The 27066-nt window shown below is 42.8% G+C and overlaps 1 pseudogene; it reads left to right on the top strand.

Annotated features, from left to right (window-relative positions):
• The first annotated feature begins 13508 nt into the window (after positions 1–13508).
• On the top strand, positions 13509–15648 carry LOC136157861 (C-terminal-binding protein 2 pseudogene; annotated as a pseudogene).
• Positions 15649–27066: the final 11418 nt, after the last annotated feature.

Below are 27066 nucleotides of genomic sequence, written 5' to 3'. Positions count from 1 at the left end.
TACCTGCATCAACACTCTCCCTGTGAAGCTCCTTCTATCTTCAGGAATCCTTTCCTCCCCGCCTCCCATTTTCCTGGCTCTAATGTGTCTATGTGGGAACATCCCAGGACTGAGGAGGTGTTGAAGAGCATTTGACCCAAGCCAATAAGACACTATTTGTCATCCTTTGTAGGTTATGCTGCCATAACAAACAGTCCCAAATCTAAAGGGTTCACAGCAATAATAAGGGTCCACTCTCAATGTGCCTTCTCCAGCAGATCTTCCTCCTTCCCATATTGAGGACATAGCTCTACTCACAGTAGAGGGAAAAGAACCATGCCCCAGTGGCTCTCAGGGCCTGGTCTAGATGTCCAGCAGTCCAGTCTTCTCCTGCTCCAGAGCACGTAATCATCCAAGCCTGTGGTCACTGAGGTAGAAGCAGGACCCATAACAGGAAGGGGCAGCAGGATGGACATCGATCTACCTAGACAGAAGGATTGGTCCATGAATCAGAACCCATCCCCAGATTTTTCTCTGTCTCCTGCTCCTTCCTGTGGTGTGGGTAGTGGGGGGACTGTAGGGAGGGAGGAGCCTCTTTCTGTTGGGACTCTGGGAAGACGTGTGGTCAGAGCCCATCGGCCAGTGTCTTGTCTGGATGGTGCATGGGGTCTGAGAACCTTGACCTTGCCTGCCTTCCCAGAGGGACAAGGTGCCCTCCCCTTTTCTGTAAGCCACCGCTGCCCTCATTGTCCTGTTTCTGGCTGGAGCCCACTTTCCCCATTTCAGTCAAGGAAGCTATGGACATGATCCTGAATGGGGGCCTCTGGGTTTGCTGCTGAGCCCAACGGAAATCTGAAAATTCAGAGGAAGATGAGCAGGAGTCTGTAACTTAATGATGGGAAGTGCTGGCATCCATGCTCCTTGAAGTGCTAAGTATAGTCTGAAACCTAAGCTTTGAAGAGAAAGTTGTGGTGTGTCTTCACATATGGTGATGTTGGTGATGAAAACACCAGGCCAGTCAAAACAACCTTGTCTCCTTCTTGCAGCAGTTTCTTGGCTGCCCTGGTGACCAGTCATATCCAGAAAAAACAAAAATTCTTTGTATGCCAAAATGTATTAAAGTTTGCAGATGTCAAAGATAACTGGTTGTTCTGCTATAGCTGTACATTTTAATTAATTCTGATTTGGTTAGTGTGGAGAGTCCAATAATAAAGAAAGGAAGTTTTCATATGTTTAGAAGCTGTAGGGTTTGCTTATCGATGTACAGTCAACAGAGTGACATGTTGGAGCATTTTACTGTTAGACACTGAACAACAAATGAGACGGTGAAATATGTACAAGTTGCATAGTGAGGCCTGTGCATTGGACCTCAAGTCAGATAATCTACAAGTGAGTATTGTATCTTATACACATTTAAAAAATGTTATGGAAAGTTAAAAGAAACACCTCAAGAAACAGTGGTGTTTCAGTCTGTGTGCTTTCTTAACTCAGGTGAAGGATGTAACATAATTACCGGACGTCTCAGATGAATTATTTCAGAACCCAAAATGCACCCCCGGATTCTTACCACGTCTGTAAACGGGCGCAAGCTGTCTAATAAGCTCCCTGGTTCTCTTTGCCCCTTGCTGCGCCCTCCCGGGAACTATCATTATCTTCCAATGATAATACACTCCTATGAGCATTTCTTTATTGAGCTGAGTGCTAAAATTTTTATATGGAATGTTTATGTTTATCCTCATTACTCTCAGTTTCCCTATTTGTGAACCTTCCCACTGGTTAGAGGACAGCTCGTGTCCTTAAAGCAGCAGCAGTGTGGTTTCTGTGCAGGTGACCCTCTGACCTGTGCAGAGTGAAGAACGTTTGAGGCGCCTAGCCCGGACCTTCCCAGAGGAGGAGCCGGGAGTCAGTGCTCTGCCTTCTTGTTTCAGGTGGCAAGCATAGGTCCCTTCTGCATGTTTGTGCATTTTGTTGGCGACTTTGCTGTTAAAGTGGCTCCAGCCTAGTCCTCTGTGCTTAAGCTCAAGAAGTCTGTGACCTGGGAAAAATAGCCATGTGCTAAGCAGTGTTCAGATGTGAATGACAGTGCTGTGGGCAGTAGGGTCGATGTCAATGGATTCACAGTACACTGAACAAGCTATCTTTGAACAGAAACACACAGAATCAGAGTTAGGTATTGATTGGTTGAGTAAAATGTAACCAGAAGCTTGTAGGAACCTAACCCTGTATTTCCTCTGTAAGAGTGGTTCAGTATTCACTAATTCAGGGTTCGTGACAAAATTGTAGAATAAAATCACCATGAGTAATGAGAATGTGCTTAGTCAGTCTAACTCTCTGGGACCCCGTGGACTTAGCCCACCAGGATCCTGTGTCCATGGGATCCTCCAGGCAAGAATACTGGAGTGTGTTGCCATTTTCCTCCTTCAGGGGATCTTTCTGACCCAGGGACTGAACCCACATCTGCGTCTCTTGCGTTAGCAGGCAGATGAATAAGGAGAAGAGGTACCCATTTCAATGTCTTCTGAAGCTGGACACTGTCCTCTGAGGACAGGGCAGAGGCAGCCCTTCCTCCTTGTTTTCAGTGAAGACGGCACCACCTGTTCAGTGAGGTAGCCCCGTGGGGACCTCACCAGGGGGGATGGGGAGCAACCCCGAAGAGGCCAGAGCAACAGTGCCTTTCCTAAGATTCTGTTAATAGAACACACGAACTGCTGGGGCAGGGGTGGGGATCACCGCCTCCTTTCAGGGAGCAGGGACTAAGGAAGAGAAGCAGCTTGGAGAAGATCCCACATTCACCCAGACAGTTTTGGCTGCCTGTGGTTGGGATGCAGAAACCCCTGATACCCTCCATTCCCCTGTACCTCCACCCCATCCTTCCTCCATCTCTTCTCCCTTTTCCATCCCTTCTCCCTGCTCCACACCTTGTCCCTCCTCCACTCCCATCCCTCCTCCACCCAACCTTCAGCACAGTGGCTTTTCTGAGCACTGTTTTCTTATTTCACAGAGGAGAGAAAACACCTCCTTCCCTGAGCCTGCCCTGAAGTCTTAATTCCTCTCTTCCAAGAAAACCAGGATTGACGCTCATCTAAAACAGACCTACAAAGACAGCCTCATGCCTGCCAGGGTTAAATGCCCAGGAAACCTCATTAATTAATTGCATTCTGTATCATTAACCTTGAGGTTAGAAGAGGTCAACTCTGGTAAAAGCTGATGTCCACAAGACTGAAATGGGAAGAAAGTGGTCCAGAGTACTACAGAGAAGTTACATTACAGCAACATTACCCACCCCCGCTCCAAAATACTTGGGACTTTAAAAATGTCCAGAGATCTGATTTATTTAGATACACCTTCATATCTGTTTAAGTTCGTATATGCATATGTATGTACACACATATATTTATATTTACTTGCAAAAAGCTGCTTTCAGAAGTTCATTCAGTTTACTGCTATGGCATGATTCTTTAGTTGCTGTTATTGATGCTGCTATTTGTTCTTTTATTGGTTTGTGTTTGGTTAGAGAATAGTATAACTTACAAATGTTTGTACAAGTCCAGTAAGTCAATGCACTGCAACTAGAGAGCCCTATGCGTGCTCTGTAGCCTATGGGCCACAGCTAGAGAGTCTGTGTGTACAACTAGAGAGCCTGTTTGCACAACTAGAGATTCTGTGTATACAACTAGAGAGTCCGTGCCCCACAACTTGAGAGTCTGTGTGCCACAACCAGAGAGCCTGTGTGTACAACTAGAGAGCCTGTTTGCACAACTAGAGAGTCTGTGTATACAACTAGAGAGTCCGTGCCCCACAACTAGAGAGTCTGTGTGCCACAACCAGAGAGCCTGTGTGTACAACTAGAGAGCCTGTGTGCACAACTAGAGAGTCCATGCCCCACAACTGAAGAGTCTGTGTGCCACAACTAGAAAGCCCGTGTGTGACAACTAGAGAGCCCATGTGCTACAACTAGAGAGTCTTTGTACACAACTAGAGAGTCCATGCCCCACAACTAGAGAGCCCGTGTGCTACAACTAACTAGAGAGTCCATGCCCCACAACTAGAGAGCCTGTGTGCTACAACTGGAAAGTCTGTGTGCCCAATAAAAGATTCTGTATGATGCAATGAAGATACTGTGTGTGGCAATTAAGACTTGATGCAGCCAAATAAATAGATAAATATTTTCTTAAAAAAATACTGGTCTCTGTAAGGCCAATGACTACTATGAATATATAAATGTAAAAGTATTATCAATTTCTTATAGTGTTAAAAATGCAGTTTTAAGACAGTTGTTACCATTTAAATCTTTGTGTGTGCCTATGTGTGTGTCAGAGAGAATTTTAATAGAAGGCAATAACATTATTTAATCTTCTTTTATATCAAGTAAGTTTCCCAAATATATTCAAAATTCTCACCTCTCCACTTTCTTTATGGCATATTTGGTTTTATGCTAAACTGCATTTCGAAGATTCTATTAATGAAGATGGTTTAATGCCTGTGCATTATTATAATAGACTTCTTTGTTCTACAGCTTCTCCCTGTGTCACAGACTAAGTCATTAATCAATGGGTGCTGAAAAATAATTGTCTAGTTCTAACAATCGTCTATTGTTGAAACATTTGGAATTTTAAGATAAAGATGTACAGGCTGTTCTGAAAAATGGTCTAAGATTACCCTTCATGGAATTGTGGACATATTGTTGGAAATGCCGAGCAGCTGACCTGGTTTTAATGCATTTTTGAGTCCCGTTGTTCAATTGCCTATTCAAATTGTGCTGGGAAAGTTGACTTCATTAATGTCAGGAAATAATGATTTTGTGGTTTTTTTTTATTGAGCTCACACAATTATTAAATGCAGAAATATCATAGGATTCTTTAGCATTTTAAAATAGAAGTGCAGCATGTTAGTAATCATGATGGCGACTTTTCATCTATTTAGCATCACTTTTTGTACATGGCACTCCCATCCTAGATAGCTGCTATAAATAAGAATCCTGTATCTCTAGGTGATGACTATTCAACAGGAAATATATGACTACACCATGCTGTTTCAGTAGCTCAAAATTAGATACCTTTCTCATTGAAAATGCTGTAATTTGAAATGTCAATAAATACATTGCATGCCATCTCATACTATAACAGATTACCACTTAAATCTGTCAAGATTGAAGTTCAACTCACAACCTGAAATAAATGTGAATTCTAAATTGAGGGAAAATGTGTGCTTGACTTTTTAATGTAATTCACTTCTATGTAAATAACTGTATCATTGCATATTTATTTGGCTGTATGTCTAACTCTTCCCAGACAGGGCACTCTCAGAGTCAGTCTTTGCTCATATTTATTTTTGGTAGATCTCTAACCTATTACAGACCTAAGTTAATAATTATAAATTGGCTTATCTTTGAGGAGCACCTGAAACAAACATTACTTCTTAACTGGAGGAGAAATAGCTATATTTCTCTCAGTTTGTCCTCTCCAATGTAACCCATTGTAACCAACCTCTCTTCTCTTGTCCCTAACCGTACACTAAAATGAGGAGCATCTTCTTTCTCTGATATGTTTTCAATGAATCTTTGTTGTTCAAGTGGGAGCAGACAGTTGGCATCAGCTGGTTTCTTTTACCCCTTTAAAGTCTAGGAGCGTGGGACTTATCTGGGCAACTGATTATCTGCGAGGTAAGACTTGTCCACTGTGTAGATAGCTCTCTTGGGCAAATCAGCATGCATGCAGTCCATTTAAGAGATTCGTTATTCTGGGCACACAGGAAAGGGGACAGGGTGAACGCCCCACCTTGGTCCCACAGACAGAGGCCCAGAGTCATCAGGAAGGGCCAACTCTGTGATTCTAGAGCCCCAGGTTTCTCCATCAGAAGAGTCTTGTCCCTTTTTCAGTCAGACTGACAGTCACTGACTCTTATATATTATATTAAATACATATTTATATCCATGCACACATTATATGTATTTTACATAAATACATAATAAACAAAATATGATGTTCTTTCTTTGTGTAAATGACTTACATAAGATCTATTTTTATATATTTATGTCATCAAATTAGACTGTATTTTACTGGGTTAGACTTCCTTCTATGTATGTATTCTGTGTATTGAGTGATTTCCTGTAAGTTTTACTATCTACAAATTTGCTACCTAGTAATCCATCTTTATTCAGCAAGAATGTGGGAAAAATCAATAATTCTAATAAAATGATATGGATGGATTTAGATGAAATAGGATTTTGAGGTTATTTTACTTATTGTTCACACCGTGACACTTGACCGTCTTCTCTAAGCCTGTGAGTCTTTTTTGTAGCTTCGCCCCGTTGTTTGTATTGTTACAGGACTGCCTCATACCCTAGACAAGGGCTGGGGCCAGGCTGTGTCCACCCCCTGCTCTGTGTCCAGGCACACCCGTGGCTGTGAGCAGTCACCTTACTCGTTAAGAGCATGCAATCTGAGAGCTAGACGGGACACTGAAAAGAATGCATCCCAAGCCTTCGTTTTCAGATAAGGACCCTCAACCCCTGAGAGCTGTTACTTGAGGCTCTTGGGGGCTAGATCTTGGGGCAGGATCTGAAGTAGGGCCACTGCTCCTCGGAACTCTGCAGTGTCACCTGTGTCCTACTTGGTGTCCCCCAGAGCAGCAGTCTTCTCACACCAGGGCCCCGGAGAGGTCCTTCTCCTTTGGAGCCAAGCTCACAGCTCTGGGAGAGATGCCCATGTGAGGGAGACAGGGAAGCATCCACCTGACCGCCCACGTCAGCAAGACAGGATGGCAGCTGTCTGCTGCAGTTAAAACACCGCATAACCAGAAAATATCGAGTAACAGTTGTGCACTGACTCGACTGCCTAAAGTAAAAGTGCCAGAAATCGACCTGCGTCATGGGAAAGAGCAGGAAGTTACTTCAGAGACGTTTTGTAGCAAATGTAAGAGCTTGCTGAAACCTGGTACAGGAGGGTATATTGCATTTCTTCTGGATAAAACCATACGGTCTCCAGACCTTGGTGTTTCCAAGTATCGAGTACAAGTCAAGTGGGAGCCGGTTTCTGATCACTATAAACAGGGGCTGTCCCAACCAAATGGATTTTAATACTCTCCTGCTTAATGACTGAGAAGAAGGAAACTGGGGAACATGTACTGTGCTTTTTATTTAAAATTATCTTTATTCCAGTATGTTAATATAAAAAAATCATATTGATCCATGCAATATATCTATTAACATGAAATAGCTTAGGAAGTAGGTCTTGATGTTTGTCCAACCACCGTGACCCAAATTCTACAGAACTTAGAAGAGCTGTCTCTGACAGCTGATAGGCACTTGCAAACACACATGCCCATAAACCACGGCATATTGGATCACTGCATTTAGGAGAGACTGTATTAATTACAGCGACACTTGACTTATGTTCAGAGATGAAATGACCCTGTATACTCACTTGTCAGGATGTGTGTCCCAGAGTCTTCAGTTCTGGGACGTCACGGGAGGGCCCTGTTGTCACAGACTGAGTTACTAAGGAGAAGAGGATGGGATTCGTGTCCCAGAAGGAGGGTTTTTCCCCTCTTCCTTTATTGGGCAGGATCATTCATTAAATGAAAAATCCCCTTGGACTTATGTGATCCTTTAAAATAGAAACATAAAAACTTATAGTAGTAATAATGATGCAAAGTCTAATAATTTTTAGTCTATTTACTGCTGTTTAAGAATTTTATGTATTTTGTACTTCTTCCCTAGATGCATGCCATAAATAAAGGGATTGAAAATGATTATTGTCCAGCTGGGAATATGTGGACATATAACTCAGTTTTAGTGTCTAATATGGGACAGAGACCGCGTTAAGATTGGTTTATTTTTATGTCCCCTCTACTTGACTGGCATATCTAAAGCGACGGAAAAATCCATATCTTGTGAGATAAATGGCTTTGCTGGGAGACAGTCTGCTTTTCACAGAGAGTGTTTTTGCCTCTTACAGTGAAGATTTCAGTGGATACATTATGCCCATCTTACAACTGGACAAAGCTGAAGAAAATGTCTCTCTACTTACCCCAGAAGTTGTTTTGTTTCATGGGACTTTCACTTTTGACCCAGTCTCTGAAATCCATGATTCTTTCCCAGTTTGGGGGCCTCTTCATTCTATACTCACTTCACCAAAGTTTCCTTATATTCCTCCATGTTTTTTACACCACTATCTGTCTCCCTCCCCTTCCTCAGATATCAAGCGGGTGGTGACGCTGGATCAAGGCCAATGAAAGGCTCATGTTTAGAGAAAACAACAGAGTCAACCTCTGTGTCCAGATTGGGCTGATACCTGAGCTGAAACCTGGCACTTCAGTGGAAGTAACCTCAACAAAGAGTGGACAGAGAGGTTCTGAGTGCTTGTGAGGCCAGTGAAGGGGTGCCTCTGGGCACGTCCCGGGGTCACTCTAAGGAAGTGACACCAATAACCTAGACTCTATCCAGAGAAGAACCAGCATGATGCTCAATCAGCAGCTGCTACTGTCGGCCCTGCTGTGCTAGGTCCACTGATTGTGGTTGTAGGAAATTGTCTGATTCATCCTAAGGAAGCCCAAAGGATGGTTCTGAGAAATGCTTTCAGTCCAAGGGCTGCAGCACTTGCTCCATGTGGCTCAGGAGACCGGATGAACAGGAAGGTTTAAACACCCAAAAGGAGCCACTTTTGTTTAAATGCAAGACTCTCCTAACTGTGGGGGCCAGCTTCTGGGAGGGTATTTCTTGGCAGGAGGTGAAGAAGGCAAGCGGATGTCTGGTGGGGCAAGAGTACCAGCACAACTCTTCAGCCTTCGCCCGGACTCTCTGGAAGCCTGGGGTTACCCGTGCTGCTCTCCTTGCCAGCGGGGAGTCTCCAGTGGCGGGGGGCAGGCGGGGGGCCTGAGAATCACTGACCAGAGTCAGCATGTCCCACTTTTCCGAATTCTGGGATTTCCTCAAGTCCTGCCTCCCCAGTCCTTTTGAAGCTTGCTTAAATTCAACTTTCTTTGAAATGCCAGAGACAGTTTTTGTTTTTCTCACAGCATGCTGACCCACGTGCTGCTGAAAAAGGATGATTCTTTGTCCATTTCCTTGGGTTCACTTTGTGAGAATACATCTTCCGGGTTCAGTGCAGGGGCGCGGGGGCACAGGTTTGAGCAGCCCTGGGAAACAGGTGCCTTTCTGAGGAGCCCCGTCCTCCACCCAGCCCAGGCCAGGCCAGGTGTCCTCCCACAGGTGTGTCTCCTCATGAAGCCGGACTCTCAGTGTCCTTTCAGAGACCTGCAGCCCCAGCTAAATGACCAGGTAGGGAAGGAGGACAGTGTTGGAGTCACAGCTCAGACCGCCCTCTCCCCAGGCTGCTGGGAGCCCCTGAGGACACAGTTTCGACATCCGGTTTTGTCTTTTGCTGTGAAATGTGCAAAGTTTGCTATACAATCTCTCTGCGGCTAATCCCAGGTATAAAGTTCCCTGAACACGCACCTGGCCACCCAGCATCTACTGAGCCCATCGCTCTACTGAACAACCGTGGACAGAGAGCCAGACCTAATCCCGGCCAGTTCACAGAAATGAGCACAAATTTGACCCGATTTGTTTAGACTTAATTTCAAGGCTCTTTGGAGAGAACTGAGCTTGTCACATACCTTTTCTTCATATTTTCTGGGTCCAGAGACACCAGGAGAGGAGGGTTGTGGATGTTTAGTTAGCCCTATCTGAGAGAGGACACTTAAAAAGCCCTGAGCTTGTTTCCTGCTATCCTGCTGCAAAAGGATAAATAGGGCCAGATATCACCTGGGCCCAGGGAAGCAGTGGGGAGCAGGGTCCCACCCAGACCTTGCAGGGTTCTCAGAGTCAGGCAGGGCAGACGCTCCCTCTCTGAACACTCATGGAGTTTTTGGTGTCTTTACACAACTTGTTGCTTGATTGTTTCATGTGATCTGTGGTCTTGAGTGAGATCTTCTCTTCTCCCTTTTCAGTTAGAAATATTTGGAATTCACAAACCATGCCACGGGTATATAGTGAAGTGTTAGTCACTCAGTTGTGTCCAGCTGTTTGCGACCCCATGGACTACAGTCCACCAGACTCCTCTGTCCTTGGGATTCTCCAGGCAACAATACTGGAGAGGATTGCCATTTCCTTCTCCAGGGGATGATCTTCCTGACCCAGGGATCAAATCTAGGTCTCCTACATTGCAGGCAGATTCTTTACTGTCTGAACCACCTGGGAAGTCCCCTTCAGGAAACTCTTGATTCACTCAGAGGAAATAATTTCTGCCACAGGTATAGCTATATTCAGGTGTGACGCTTACCATGTGAATTGCCTGACCCGTGTAACTCCTTCCTTTCCCTGGCAACTGGTTAAAATTGAACTGGGTAGTAATATGCTCCAAGGATTTTAATTCTTAGCCTCTTAAAAAAAGTGATGCGTAAAGGGTTGAATCTGTGAATTTTAGACATTAAGCAGAAAAATGAAATATATTTATTTTAGAATAACCATAGTTAGCCAACACATTAATTTGTAAATAATACAGTAGCCACCTATGAATAAACCTCTAAAACAGAGATTTTTCTATACTTTGTAAACTGGATGTGATTTCTTCAGTTAAAATCAAGTGAAAAAAATGAACAGAAAAACTCATAATGACCCCAGAGTGATTTTCATTTTGAATTAAATTCAAAAGTTTTTTCTTAAAAGATCCTAAGTGAAAAAGGAGGTGTTTTGTACTTCAAAAGAGATGACAGCAAAATCAGTCATATTTGTGGAGTTTTTTTTTCTTTTCTCTAAATTATGGCTGACAGGATAAAAATTTGAAAAATGGTCAAATATCAGATAAGAATTTGAACAGCACTGTGTCTACTATATTTAGACATAATTATAATTTTTCAATATTTTATTAACAACAGAGTCATAGTATGATAGCATGACATATTAGCATATTTATAATTTTAGCCTCTGTGACCGGCCAGTAACTCGCAGGCTCCCTCATTTGAACAATCTTTTGTTTAAATGTAACCACCTTCCACTGCTAACAACACCATTGACCCCAATGTCAGGCAACATTATCTACTCAGTAATTTGCACCAATAGCCTCATTGTATTTCATTTAGCAGGAGGCTTATCAGGGAAAAACAGGAAAAGCGAAATCCACAGTTCTTTATGAAACAAATGCAAGTAATAATAATAAAAAGATGGGATATTAGGAAGCAGACTGGGAGAGCATGTGGACAGGTGAACAAGAGATCCAGTACTGGGCTGCTTGATGGTGGTGATAAAACCAGGAATGTTACTGACTGTCCCTCCATGAGTGGCTTTGGGTGGGGAATGTAGGGGTCACAAGTGAGTCCTGTTCACAGCCGAGTCCTTGTCAATAGCAAATTCCACTTTTGGCCTTTGGGTTTGAAATAAAACAAATACAGATCCTCAAAGCTCTTATCAAGGATGGAGCTGGGAAGTGGGAGCTGGTTCCAAGGTCTCTGAAGCCCTGAAGGGGACTCCTGAAAGGATGAACTGGTCCTTCCTTCACTTGGTGAGCCTTTGCTAAACACCTCACTGTGTCTGGAGGCTACCTGCTGGAGAGCCCGACTGCAGCCTCTCCAGCAATCAGCCAGTATGGGCCAGTAAGTGCTAGTTCCTCTGCTTTGTGCTGCTGTTTCCAGCCCACACGCAGTAGAGAAGGTCATCTGTTCCCTGAGCGGTGCAGTGGGAGGCCACCCCAGCAGGCGGACCTGCACCCTTCTCTGTGCCGGGAGAGCCCTGGCTGTCTTGCTCTCTTGCCAGCCCGGCCCTGGTTGGGCAGGCTTTGCTTGTTTCTCCAAGTGGGCATGATTGACTGACTTGTTTGGATCTGGATGGCCCTGGCTGGAATAAGGCAAGTAGTGGGTCAAGTTAGTTGTAGATGATTGTATTCAGATGCTTATGGACATTTCCAAATACTGCCAACCATAACTTCTCGAGTATTAGTCCATTCAAAAGACAGTGGATGCCAGCCATGAAAATATAAACAGATGTGAGAGAAAATAGAGGGTGAGAAACCAATGTTATTTGAAATCAACTACAAATGACCTGAGTTGATCCTGACCCCAACTGTCTTTTTTTTCCAGCAATCTACTGTTAACTACACTTCAAATGAGAACTTGTAAAGGAAGAGAGTGAGCAAACACTTAACAGTTGCTAAGGAGCTCCACATGGCAAAATAATAGAAAATGGTCACTTGGGTGGGTTCAGGGCACCGGGAGCTGAGATGGCTCTGAGGCAGCAAACAAGTAGGAGCACAGTGGCCAAGGGCTGAAATCAGCTGGAGAGAAGCTCCCAGTGTCATCGCTTTCCCAAGACCTCTGATCTCTTCACCTGGGAAGCCACCTCCGGGCCTACTTCCAGAGCCTCATTAAAGTTTGCAGTGTCCCATGTGCTTGGTACCTGACATCGCTCGGTACCCCAGCATCACATGCTTGGTACCCTGACATCACTTGGTACTCCAACATCACTTGGTGCCCTGACATCACATGATTGGTACCCTGACATCACTTGGTACCCCAACATTACTTGGTACCCCGACATCACTTGGTACCCCAATGTTACTTGGTACCCTGACACACTTGGTACCCCAACACACTTGGTACCCTGATACCACGTGCTTGGTATCCTGACATCACTTGGTAACCCAACATCACTTGGTACTCCAATATCACGTGCTTGGTACCTGACATCACTTGCTACCCTGACATCGCTGCTGAGAAGACAGGGAGGTCAGGTGTCAGGAGGGCCGAGGAGTCCCACAGGAAAGGGAGTTGGGGGATTTCAGGACTGCGGACGGGGGCAGAGCTCCGCATTCACCTTGGGCAGAAGGCTTTACTCATTTCACTTAGAACTCAAAGGACAGGGTGATCTCAACAGACATTCAGCTAAATTTTAAAATAAAAAGTATAATAAAAAGGAGACTAGGTTGTATAAGGTGGCCTTTTATTTTTTCATTTAGTTTTATTAGTTGGAGGCTAATTACTTTACAGTATTGTAGTGGTTTTTGCCATACATTGACATGAATCAGCCATGGATCCACATGTGTTCCCCATCCTGAACTCCCCTCCCATCTCCCTCCCCATCCCATCCCTCTGGGTCATCCTAGTGCACCAGCCCCAAACACTTGTCTCATGCATCCAACCTGGACCGGCGATCTGTTTCACACTTGATAATATACATGTATCGATGCTGTTCTCTCAGATCATCCCACCCTCACCTTCCCCCATAGAGTCCAAAAGTCTGTTCTATACATCTGTGTCTCTTTTTCTGATTTGCATATAGGGTTATCATTACTATCTTTCTAAATGCCATATATATGTGTTAGTATACTGTATTGGTGTTTATCTTTCTGGCTTACTTCACTCTGTATAATGGGCTCCAGTTTTATCCATCTCATTAGAACTGATTCAAATGATTTCTTTTTAATGGCTGAGTAATATTCCATTGTGTATATGTACCACAGCTTTCTTATCCATTCGTCTGCTGATGGGCATCTAGAAAGTAATTAGCCTCCAACTAATAAAAATAAATGGAGGAGCCGGTGGTGGCCCGAGGAGCGAGGGACGGAGCCAGGAGCCATGCCGCACTGACCTGGGGGGGCCCGCACAGCCGCCGCCGCCGCCGCCACCGCCTCCGGGTGGGGTGGAAGGGGCGGGAGCCGCCGCCGCTGCCTCCGCGCCACCGCCTCCTGGGTGGGCGCCCTTCGCCGTGGACGCCGGCGGCCTGGGACGAGGGTTTCATCGCCTTAAATGGTTTTGAACCAATGAAGCTGGATTCTCTTAAAAAAGACGGACAGCCCATCGTGTGAACTATAGAGTTTGTGGACAAATTTATGTTGGGCGCGTAGTGGCGTAATGCCCGCAGACTCCTGCGAGGGCCCCTAACTTCTTAGAGAACCGCTTTGCCTTTTGAATCAGAGAGGTGCCAAGTTCGATAAAGAGTGGCCCTTGTGGATAAGCACAAAGTCAAGCGACAGCGATTGGACAGAATTTGCGAAGGTATCCGCCCCCAGATCATGAATGGCCCCCTGCACCCCCGCCCCCTGGTGGCGCTGCCCGATGGCAGAGACTGCACCGTGGAGATGTCCATCCTGAAGGACCTGGCCACCATGGCCTTCTGCGACGCACAGTCCACCCAGGAGATCCACGAGAAGGTTTTAAACGAGGCGGTCGGCGCCATGATGTATCACACCATCACGCTCACCAGGGAAGACCTGGAGAAGTTCAAGGCCCTGAGAGTGATCGTGCGGATAGGCAGCGGCTACGACAACGTCGACATCAAGGCTGCGGGCGAACTCGGGATCGCTGTGTGCAACATCCCGTCGGCGGCGGTGGAGGAGACGGCGGACTCGACCATCTGCCACATCCTTAACCTGTACCGGCGGAACACCTGGCTATACCAGGCGCTGCGGGAAGGCACGCGGGTGCAGAGCATCGAGCAGATTCGGGAGGTCGCCTCCGGGGCCGCGCGCATCCGCGGGGAGACGCTGGGCCTCACTGGCTTCGGTCGCACAGGGCAGGCGGTTGCCGTTCGAGCCAAGGCCTTTGGATTCAGCGTCCTATTTTATGACCCCTACTTGCAGGATGGGACGGAGTGGTCCCTGGGCGTGCAGAGGGTCTATACCCTGCAGGACTTACTGTACCAGCGCGACTGCGTCTCCCTGCACTGCAATCTCAATGAACATAACCACCACCTCATCAATGACTTCACCATAAAGCAGATGAGGCAAGGCGCCTTCCTAGTGAACGCGGCCCACGGAGGACTGGTGGATGAGAAAGCCTTAGCCCAAGCCCCCAAAGAAGGCAGGATACAAGGGGCGGCCCTCGATGTGCACGAGTCGGAGCCTTTCAGCTTTGCTCAGCGTCCCTTGAAAGATGCACCGAATCTCATCTGTACTCCCCACACAGCCTGGTATAGTGAGCAAGCCTCACTGGAGATGCGGGAGGCAGCCGCCACCGAGATCCGCCAGGCCATCACAGGTCACATCCCAGAGAGCTTAAGAAACTGTGTGAACAAGGAATTCTTTGTCACAACAGCTCCCTGGTCAGTAATAGATCAGCAAGCAATTCATCCAGAGCTCAATGGTGTCACATACAGATATCCGCCAGGCATCGTGGGCGTGGCTCCGGGAGGACTTCCTGCTGCCATGGAAGGGATCATCCCCGGAGGCATCCCGGTGACCCACAACCTCCCCACAGTGGCACATCCCTCCCAAGCTCCCTCTCCCAACCAGCCCACGAAACACGGGGACAATCGAGAGCACCCCAACGAGCAATAGCAGCGAGTGACGAAAGGTAATCATTCAGATACACCTGGGACCAAGAGACAGTGAAAAATAAATGAACTAAGAGAAAAAGAATTTGACAGTCTTTTTAACTGATTCTGGACATATGCATCATTGACGTTGCAGTGTTACAACTACAAAAGAGCTAGAAGCCGAGACGTGGGAAAACTGAAGATGTCGTCGTCTGCTTGCGGAAGCGCTGAAAGAGACTAGGATGTGATTTATTAACGACCAACTTCTGTTATTGTGTGTTAAGTTTTTCATCTGTGCATCAAATCACAAAGAATAAATAGATCTTTTTCCTTTATCAGTTCCTTGGGCACAGGAGGTCCTGAACACCTTGCTCTAGAATGTTGCATCAAGAGTTCCAAACATCAAAATAAAATATTAAGAGGAAATCCCCCCTCCCCCCCAAAAAATAAATGGAAAAAAAACTGCTGGGCTGTCTGTTTGGATATTTAAGGCCACCATGCTTTCCAATGCTTTTGAATTGTGGTGTTGGAGAAGACTCTTGAGAGTCCCTTGGACTGCAAGGAGATTCAACCAGTCCATCCTAAAGGAGATCAGTCTTAGGTGATCATCGGAAGGACTGATGCCGAAGCTGAAACTCCACTACTTTCGCCACCTCATACGAAGAGTTGACTCCTTGGAAAAGACCCTGATGCTGGGAGGGATTGGGGGAAGGAGGAGAAGGGGACGACAGAGTATGAGATGGTTGGATGGCATCATCAACTCGATGGACATGAGTTTGACTAAACTCTGGGAGTTGGCGATGGACAGGGAGGCCTGGCATGCTGCGATTCATGGGACCGCAAAGAGTCGGACACAATTGAGCAACTGAACTGAACTGACCTGGATTTTAGAAAATGTCAGTGGAACTAATGCCTGAATCTGTGTGGTAAATACATGGCTAAGACCCCACAGGAAGTAACAGGGTGAACGAACATGAACTCAGACCTAGTTCTACCAGTTAAGAAGTCAGAGGCTGTAGGATGGTTATTTGGTTTTTGAACTTTCTTTATGAGAAGCGAGAGTGATAATCACCTGTCACGGGTTTTCTGAATCAAGCACTGTGGAGAGCCTAGCTCACGCTGGGCGCTCAGGGATGGTCACAAGTGGTAGCGAGACTATTATCATAGTAATTGTTGCTATTATTATCATTGCACTGGGTAAGGGGACAACTGGCTTACTTTGGCTTACTTACTGGTCCAACGTTAGTTACTTCAAACACTACTTTAATATCCCCCAGTTGGAAAATTAAGCTAACTTCACTGAGAAGAGTATTCAGGCTGCAGAGGTGGGGGTCATTTATTTCAAGTGCTCAGACAGTGATGGTGACTGTGTTTTAATTGGAAAGAGAAGTAACTGCAGAATCACAGAATTTTTCTGCTGGGAAGGACTCTGAATCATTCCTGAGCCCTTTCACCCACCCTCCCAGCCCTGCTGCAGCCGCTATTCATGAGGATACCCAGGCTAAGGAAAAACATGTTTTTCAAAGTCAGGCAGCTAATGACAGCCTGCAGAAGAGCCAGAGCAGGAACCCGATCTCCCTCCCGGGCTTCCTCCTTTCAAACGGAGCTCAGATGGCTTGTTAGCGATACAGAACGTATTACAGCAGCCTTTTCTAGTGAATCAAAAAAAAAAAAAAATGATATAACAAAAGTTAATTACACACAACCAGCCAAGTAAAAAAAAAATCTCACATTGTAATCCACCGTAGAATCTTTGTGGTTTCCATGGTAATGGGAGGTTGAGAGTTTTCAAATAGAGCAATCTTGCACAAGAAATGTATTTGGTGATTTTCCCGACATCTCATAAGTGGTTAATCAGGCCGGATCCATCCTGATGTAACTGGGAGTCGAATGTCAGAGGAAAAAGTAGGCTTCATTTCAGTCCAATCTTGAGGGCGCCACCTCTGCCCTTCCTCTGAGCCCAGGCTCTGCCTCAGGTGGTGCGATCCTAAGACAAAGAGGGGTGTCCTCCCTTGGTGGGCGGGATCTAGCAGAAGGGGTCCCACTCAAAAACCCTTTCACACCTACAAGAGTCCTGACAGTGCTGCAAAGGCAGGTCTGGGGCTGAGTCCAGTGGCTCCCAGTAAAACCACTGATTGAATCACAAGCAAAAAACAAAACCAGAAACAAACAACTGGCAGAACCACTATGATAGCAAAAGGGCACCCATGGTGTTCTGAGTCTATTACTTTATTGCACTGACATAAGACTTCTGCTCACTGTTGAATCTCTGTACCTACCATCTTTCCATCCATTTCTTCCCTTCCTTCCTATTTCTTCCTTCCCCCTCCCTTCCTTCCTCCATTCATTCCTTCCTAAATAGTTTATTTCCTTCCATTATGTCATTTACTTAAATGCAGGAGACCTGGGTTGGATCCCTGGGACGGGAAGATCCCTTGGAGGAAAGAATCGCAACCCACTCCAGTATTCTTGCCTGGAAAATTCCGTGGACAGAGGAGTCTGGTGGGCTAGAGTCCATGGGTTTGCAAAGAGTCACACAGGACTGAGCAACTAACACTTTCACTTTCATAAAAGTTATTAGTTCTATGTATTGATTTTTACAACATGTTACTTATAAATTATTTTTTGCTAGTGCATTTCTATCAATTCCTCTGGTTTTATCTGATACATAACTATATCATCTGCAAGTAAGGGTGACTTTAGCTTTCTCTCATATAAGTGTGTTATTATACTGTTTCCTATTTCCACACGATGCTAAAGAAAAGGAGATGTACAACATATTTGTATTTGGACTGAAAGATATATGAGAAATTTTCTGCCACTGTATATATATATACAGTGGCAGAACTATAATCAAAATAAAATTGTTGAAAGAAAGTTTCTTAATATATGGATTCTATAGGTATTGTTAAGTGCTGTCATTTTCTATCATACTGAGTGTTTTTAACTTGAAAAAATGATATGTCTTGATTTTGCAAAATGCATTTTCAGAATTTTTAGAAATGACCATATGATTTCTCCTTAACTGTATTAATATGAGATATATAATACATTAAGTTAAAAAAGTTAATTCTTAACAGCTAAAAAGTTATAAGCTAAAAGTTGAAGATTTCCTACTATTAAAGCATTCCTGCATTCCTGAAACATTGTTTTGAATTTCCTGTCTTACTCAAACATGTGTGTTCAATTCTCCCCACTTCCAGCCATGGTTTAACTTTGTAGTTTAAAAAGCTCTAGGAAGGCTTTTTTGCTTTAAATTTTGATATCCATTCCAATTTTCAATATCTTTCATAATGATTGGAGATTGTTGATTTTGTTATTTTTCTTTGGGACAGTGAAGTTCTGTCTGTAACCTAAGTCAATCCAAGTTTTGAAAATGTTTCAAATGCACTGAAATGCTCTTCAGATACAGGGCAGAACCACCTACGTGGGTTTAGAGTATGAGTTACAGCAATACAATCTGCCTTACTGATTTGTGGTTTCTGTCTTCTCTATTCTTTTTGTATCCCTTGCCATGTTTCATGTTGAGACAAATAAGTAAGAGTCTCTTATTATTATGTTTCTGACTCTTGTGGCCGCATTATAAACAATGCTGCTGCTTTATCTGGGTGTAGTTCGTAATGACTGCTAGCTCTGTATGGGTGGTTGTATCCCTCAGCATTATGAAGTGCTAACCCTCTTTGTATTAAATGCTCCATCTGAATTTCTCTTCCTTCTTGCCAACTTTTGTCACATATCAAGGCGTGACACCTGCTTTGTTTTCATTTGCATTCACCTGGCATAACTATATTTGTATTTTACCTTTAATCTCTCTGTAATAATCTTATTTTCCTTTGTAAGCATTGTATTATAGTACCAACACCAGATGAAAGATAAATTTTACTACAGGTTTAATAAACCTGTTAAGGGGAAAAGAGATGACATTCTGAACAAATTAATGTGAACAGATAAGGCAACTTAGATAAAAGGGACACATTCATAGAAGAGTGAAATTAACCAAAACTGAGTGCAGATGATACAGCAAATATAAATAGCCCTATGTTAATTAAGCTAATTATCAAAAAAATCCTCCCACAAAGAAGGCTTCAGGCCCAGGTGGGTTCACCGTGAGTTCTCTTAGAGAGCAATAACACCATCTTACATATTTCAAACAGAGCAGAAGGGAGCACATCCCAATAAGACAGAAAAGGAAAATTTAAGAAGCATATTTCTCATGAACACTGACCTAAAAACCAAAATTACTCATGGGCATAGATGCAAATAACATTAATGATTTATTACCAATCTAAATTCAGTAATAGATAGAAAGATAACATACCATAACCTAATGGAGTTAACCCAGGAATACATTTAACTTTTTGAAATAAAATAATATGATCTACTGTATTGGAGAATTAAGGGGGAAAGACAAGCAATCATTTCAGTAGATGCAAAATTTGACAAAACTTAAAACCCACTAATGTTGAAAATAAGAATCTCAAGAATTTACTTAACCTGGTAAAGGTTATCTATGAGCTAATCTCACATGTTATGTGAAACACTAGTTATTTCACCCTAAGATCAGGAACAAGGAAGATATTCACTCTTATCACTTTTATTAGTCATTATACCAGTGGCCCTAGATGATATTATAATAAATAATGAAAAATACACAAAGGGCATGAGTATTTGAGTGGAAGAATTAACTCTATTTTCAGAGAATTTTTTTAAGCAGAGAGAAAATCCTAAATAATCCACAAAAAACCTGGTAAACAAATCTCTGAATTCAGAGGATTTCAGGATACCAGGTCAGTATAAAAAAGCCAATTGTATTTTTACATATGAGCACCAAAAATTGATAAATGAAACTAAAAATAACATTTAATTTACAATGCTTTCCAAAAAGACAAAATACTTGGGAATACATTTAGAAAAAGATGTGTAAGATCTTTATACTGAAAAAATCATAAAATCTCATATTAATGAGAGAAATTGAAGACCTAAATAAATGGTAGACTTACCACATTCATGAGTTAGAAGAGTAGATTTTAAGATGTCAGTTCTCCACAAACTGATCTATAGGTTGATTAATGTCTTTCATATCAAAATCTCAGAAGTCTGCTTTGAAGAATGGATAAATTGATTGCAAAATCTATATGAAAGTGCAAAGGACAGAGACTATTCAAACATAGTCATGAAAAATAACAACAAATACGGGGTACTTCTTCTACCTGATGTCAGGACCCACCACAGGTTACTGCGATCACGACAGTGTAGAATGACCACATATACTGGCAAATGGGTAAAGTCACAGAGCAGAGAACCCAGGCGTGTGCTTCAACAGACAACTGAGTTTCAACAAACACACCAAACCATGCAACAGGCAAAGTGAAATCGCCTCAATAAATGGTGTTGGAACCATGCTACTTCCATGCACCCCAAAGTAGACTTTACCTCCTAGACATCATATTATACACAGAAATCAATTTTGAATGCATTATGGATGTAAACACAAAAGTATAAATCTTCAGAAAATCACAGAAAATCTTCACAAGAGGGGTTAATTCTATAGACAGATCACCCGAACAGTAATGGTAGAAGAGTTAAGTAATAAACTAGCTGTCATCAAAAAATTTAAATCTCTTCCAAAAGACATCATTAAGGAAAGGGAAAAGAGGGTCTGTAGTGGGAATGAGTGTTCACAGAAGAGATATTTGAAAGGACAGCGGCACCCAGCATGGACAACAGTCTCCTATAACTCAGTAACAAATCTTCAAGCAGCCTGTAAACAGGTAAAGCGCGGCATGAGGCCCTTTCCACAGGAAGACAAGCAGGTGAAACCCAGGAGAATGTGCGGCCGCTGCAGTGGATAAGCCTGAAATACTGAGTGTTGGTGGGGATGAGAAACACCCAGAACTCGTATATTTTTGGATGAAGTGTAAAAATGTTAAAGGTATTTTGAAATAACACATAGCAGTTTCTTATAAAAATAAATATGCAGCCACTCTAGTGTGCAGTAATTCTGCTCCCGGGGTATTTACGGAGAAGTGAAAATGCAAGTTCACGAAAAGACTTGTACAAGGATGTTCACGAGGCTCTGTTTGTAATAAACAAAACCTGGAGACAGCTCAGGTGACCATTAATTCAAGGATACAAGAACAAACTGTGATATAGCCCTACATATGTTAGATAATTAGCAACTAAAAAAAACCTGATATATGAATAGCATTGATGAATCCCACAAACAAATAAGCTGAGTGAATTATGTATTAATAAAAAAGATTATATATTTTAGGCAATACTTTCCAAATTGAAATAAAAATCTGAATGTTTACTTTGATGGTGGTCCTGGAGGTGTGGCCCGGTGGACATGGGAGGAATGCTTCAGAAACGGGAATTACCAAATCGAGGCTATAAAATAACTAAATGTGAAGTATTTAAAGAGATGAATATCACCACAGAAAAGTGAGAAAGCATCCAGAGACAATTAAGGAGATGTGAAAACAAATGGAACAAATAGAAATGAAAATTACAAAGGCTGAATTTAAAAAGTCAATGAGCAAATTAAGAATAAGATCTGTTTCACATGAAGGGAGAATTCATGAATTACAAGATAAGTCTGAGAAATTACTCAGGATGTGTGACAGAGAGGAAATTGGAGAGAAATTAAGCGATATGAAGGCTTTAGTGAGAGTATTTAACATGAAATACAGACAGTTGCCAGGGGGAGCATTGAGCCCAAGGGGACACAAGTGTCTCCAGAACTGCAGAGGGACACTGATCATATGTGCAGAGAGCACAAGCACCACTTGGGAGAAGAAACAAAAGGAAACAGACATCCCAATATTTATAATGACACTCTGGGAAAAAGAAAAAATAAGGATCTTAAATACAGACAGAAAGGCACACTGTCTGCTAAGGAACTTCTCAACTGCAAAGGTGGAAATCAGAAGACAGGGAAAGTGCCTTCAGAGTGCTGAGAGAAAATATAGTAACTTAGGTCTGTGTACCCAGAAAAACATCTTCCAAGAAGAAGAGTAAATGCAGATATCTTCTGATAAACAGATATAGAGAGGGCTTTTCTCCAGCAGATCTACTCGAAAGCAGCAAACGGGCTCCAGAAATGAGAAAATCACAACCAGAAGGAAGGTCTGCTGTAGGAAAACACACTTATTTTTAATAAATCTGAGCTAGCTACATCCAGGGAAGTGACTTAAACTTTTATCTCAAGGTTTTAGGGAAAAAAATTAATAAAGACCATTTTTATAATAAGAAGTAAATAACAAAAGTACAACCTGAGATTCTGGTTGAGTGTTCAGATACTTGTGCTCTGCTGAGTTCTCTAAAAATATGCTGTCATGGCTTTGACTTTACTGTAGAAAAAAAATAAAGTCTTCTACATTTCTACTATTCATGGAGATGCTGAATATCATAGGACTATAAAGTCTGGACAGAACTTTAAAATGTGTGTACTCAGTACCTATGTACAATACAAAATGAAAAGTTGAGGTGTTTGGGGACTTACTTCTTAAATTATTGATTCAAGGATTATGTATGGGAATTTCTTTATAATTTGGCAAATTCATTCTAGCATTTTGTTGTTGCTGTTCAGTTGCTAAACTGTGTCCAACTTTTTGTGACCCCATGGACTGCAGCAGGCCGGGTTTCCCTCTCCTTTACTATCTCCCGGAGTTTGCTCAAACTCATGCCCATTGAGTCAGTGATGCCATCCAACCTTCTCATCCTCTGTCGTCCCGTTCTCCTCCTGCCTTCAATCTTTCCCAGCATCAGGGTCTTTTCCAATAAGTCAGCTCTTCGTGTCAGGTGGCCAAAGTATTGGAGCTTCAGCTTCAGAGTCTGTCCTTCCAATGAATATTCAGGGTGGATTTCCTTTAGAATTGTCTGGTTTGATCTCCTTGCTGTCCAAGGGACTCTCAAGAGTCTTTTCCATCACCACAGTTTTAATATATCTATCATCTAACATTAATCATCTAAAAACATTGAGTGGACAGTTTTGAAATTCTCAACTAGTAGCATGAATATCAAGCACACATGATCTTCAAAGAGACTGTAACTAACAGTAAAATGTACACAGTATGATCTAGATTTTCATAAAATGACACACAGATCTTGATGAAACTTAAGATATATGAAGTCCATAGTCTAGGAGAGGAACATTCATGAGGAAGATTAGGGCACATCAAGGGAACTTTACCAGGCTATCCCAGAGCATCCATCCTTAGGATGTGTCATAATCTCCCTGCTGCATTTGTTTTTGTTGTTTTATTCACCCAGGATAGTCGGGGGGGTTGCTGTTTTCTCCTCCAGGGAATCTTCCCCACCCAGGGATCGAACCCCAGTCTCCTGCAATGGTAGGTGGGTTCTTTACCACTGAGCCCCTGGGAAGCTGCACATTTCAGCTGTTCTAATACACATCTTCATAAATGATGCCATTGCAAATGCACCTGCACACAGATCCCAGCATGAGTCTCTGATTAGGAAGGTGAAGCTGATTTCTATTGCAGAAATATTGAATAAAAGGATCTGAACTCTGAAAGAGCTCTGATGGACAATCCCAAAGCAATATACAGTGTTCTAACACCTATATTCCCATAAGAAGTGCATGACAAGTCTCTTTTCACTGTGCCTTTGACAAAATTAGCATTCTAATTTAAATACATTTTATTCCTATTGATATGTAAAATATGGAATCTGGTATATTTTTGCATTTTGCTGCTTATTGGTGATGTTGCACACATTTTATATATTTATTGAGCTTTTTCTCTTTAGATATTTGCTTTTATTCTTACTTTCTGTTCATATTTTATTATTTATTTGTAAGAATCTTTATATGCTAAAGCTCTAAACTCTGCAATTCTTGAAGCAAATAATTTTCTGAGTTTGTTGAGTTTGTGTGTGTGTGTGTGTGTGTGTGTGTGTGTGTGTGAGTGTGAGAAAGAGAGAAAGATAGAGGGGTTTAACATTGTTTTCCTTTCTTTGATTTGTTTCCTAAGAGAATTACACATTGGCCAATGTTTAACTGGGCTTCCCTGGTGACTCAGATGGTAAAGAATCTGCCTGCAATGTTGGAGACCTCGGTTTGATCCCTGTCTCAGGAAGATCCCCTGGAGGAGGGCATGGCAACCCATTCCACTATTCTTGCCTGGAGAATCCCCATGGAAAGAGGAGTCTGTGGGCTACAGTCCATGGGGTTGCACAGAGTTGGACATGACTGGCCAACTAAATGCACACACACTCAATGTTTAACTGGCCCAATTTTAAATGTGCTTATTTGGAAAGGAGAATTTTATCATGTTTACCCAGTGTTTAAGTTTGTTCTTTAGTTGTCGATTATTTAATTAAGAGCCATAAATATTTACATTTAAAAGAATTGTTTTATAGTGGTTTACCTGTATCTAACAATGTATTCAAAGATTCAATGTAAGTATTTCTCATCATGTTACAAAAAGGCAAAGAGTGAATCAATCTTTTCCTCCCTTTTTCTTTTTTTTGGATGTGTGAATGGTTTACTGACAAAACCAGTTTATAAATTGCATCCACTGAAGATGTATTTAGGAAGGGAACATTATGCATGAAAGTCTGTTTATTTTACCAGAACTTTGCAAATCTGTGAAGATAAAATCTCATGTTACCACCAGTTTGTTCTGTGTCTTCTTCCTAAGGAACCTATGTTCTCTCTGAGAAATTCAGGCAGCACTGTGGTGAAAGTGAAAGTGTCAGTTGCTCAGTCATGTCTGACTCTTTGTGACCCCATGGACTGTAGCCTGCCAAGTGCCTCTGTCCATGGGATTCTCCAGGCAAGAATACTGGAGTGGGTACCCATTCTCTTCTCCAGGGAATCTTCCTGACCCAGAGAACAAACCCAGGTCTCATGAATTTTAGGCAGATTCTTTACTGTTTGAGCCACCAGGGCAGAGGAGCTACGCACTGAGGAATTCAGGCAGCACCATGGACAGGGCACAAAGTGACCAGGAGGGGATGTGAGGGCTCAACACAGCCTATTGTCAAAAAAATCCAGGGACTTCGAAAATTGGAAGGTGTCCAGAATCACAACTGAGACATCTTTAACTTCTTGGGTAATTACTATGTCAAAAAGGGCAAAGCAAAAACAAAAGGCACAAACAGTTTTGAGATTTCAGAGAAGTATTGCTTTAAAGCTAATATAAGGTCTGCGAGGAAAGGCTTAGAAGACCTATATAAATCTTCTGAGGAGGAGGAGATTCTTAAGACGATGAGACGCTGACACTTAGAACTTTTAGCAATATGTGTTGTGTAGAATCAGCACAGAATAACATAACATTGTTCACACCTGGTCATCCTGCCTCCTGAGGAGTTGATACTTTAGTGAACAAAGACACACAGAGATAATCATAGTATATCTCATCAGTCCGGTTGTTAGAGGAATTTGAAAAAGCTAGCCAGAGCCTAGAAAAGACAACTTCTCTGCATTTATGGAGCTATGCATGTAACAGGGGAGTTGGCTTCTGAGCTAAAAGAAGACTGGCTGTGTGGCCAGTGGAGATGGGGATGGAACCAGAGGTGCACTGGGCCAGGGGAATGGGTGTGAGCACAGGCTGTGTATGTGTGTGTGAGTGTGTGTGCATGTGTATCTATGTATGTCTGCATTTGTGTGTCCATGCATGCATGTATGTATGCACACATAATGTGCATGTATGAGTGTGTACTCATGAGTGTTTGTGTGCATATGTGCATGAATGCATATGTGCACATATGCATATGCACATGAATGCATGTGTATGTGTGAATGCATGCTTAGGTGTGCATGCGTGGTTATGAGGTGAGCTGTGAGGGAGTAAGACCCAAGGGGAAAAACAGAGCAACCATAAGACCCTGCAATCCCACTCCTGGGAATCTATCTGGAGAAAATTCTAATTTGAAAAGCTAGGTAGGTAGGTTTAATCGCTCAGTCGTGACTGACTTTTTGTGACCCAATGAACTGTAGCCCACCATGCTCCTCTGGTCATGGGATTCTCCAAGCAAGAATACTGGAGTGGGATTGTCATTCACTTCTCCAGGGGATCTTCCCGACCTGGGGGTGGAACCCAGGTCTCCTGCATTGCAGGCAGACTCTTCACCAACTGAGCCACCTTGAAAAGATAGATGCACCCAATGTTCATTGCAGCAACAGTGAACATTTACAATAGTCAGGAAATGGAAACAACCTAAATGTCCATTCACAGGTGAATGAATAAAGAAGACATGGTGCATACATACACTGGAATATCACTCAGTCATAAAAAAGAATGAAATAATGTCATCTAAGGATAGACCTAGAGATTATCATATTAAGTGAAGTAAGTCAGGAAGAGAAATACTATCTGACATACCTTATATGTAGAATTTAAAATATGACATAAATGAACTTATTTATGAATTACTTTGCTGTACTCCTGAAACAAACAAAGGAGAAAGAACCTGGGTTAGGGTGGGTCTGCCACACCATAGAGAGCAGGGAGTCTTCAAAATTTCCCCGGTCACATGAGCAGGAGTACAGCTTATGTTTTGGAAAAAGGCAGAAGACTTCCATTCTTCAGGGAGAAATAAATGCCCAGATGTCCTTCCGAACATGAAGTGTAGAATGGGGTGAACTTGAAAATGTAGCTCCCATTTGGACATTATGGAAGAAAGTCACTCACTGCACTTTCCCTCTTAAGTCTTAGAGTTAGTCCTCAGCAGGTAAAATAAAAATGAATGCATTTTGTGAAAACCCACAGAAACTCTACTGTGATTCTTTCATATGATAAGCTTTAGCCATCTGTTTCAAGTTTTCATTTTCTTAATATTTAATCTGTGCTTAAAAATTAATTTATATCACAAAA

Source organism: Muntiacus reevesi, chromosome 2 (genome assembly GCF_963930625.1).
Source record: "Muntiacus reevesi chromosome 2, mMunRee1.1, whole genome shotgun sequence".
Taxonomy (NCBI): Eukaryota; Metazoa; Chordata; class Mammalia; order Artiodactyla; family Cervidae; genus Muntiacus; species Muntiacus reevesi.
This window is presented reverse-complemented; position numbering and strand designations above follow the sequence as displayed.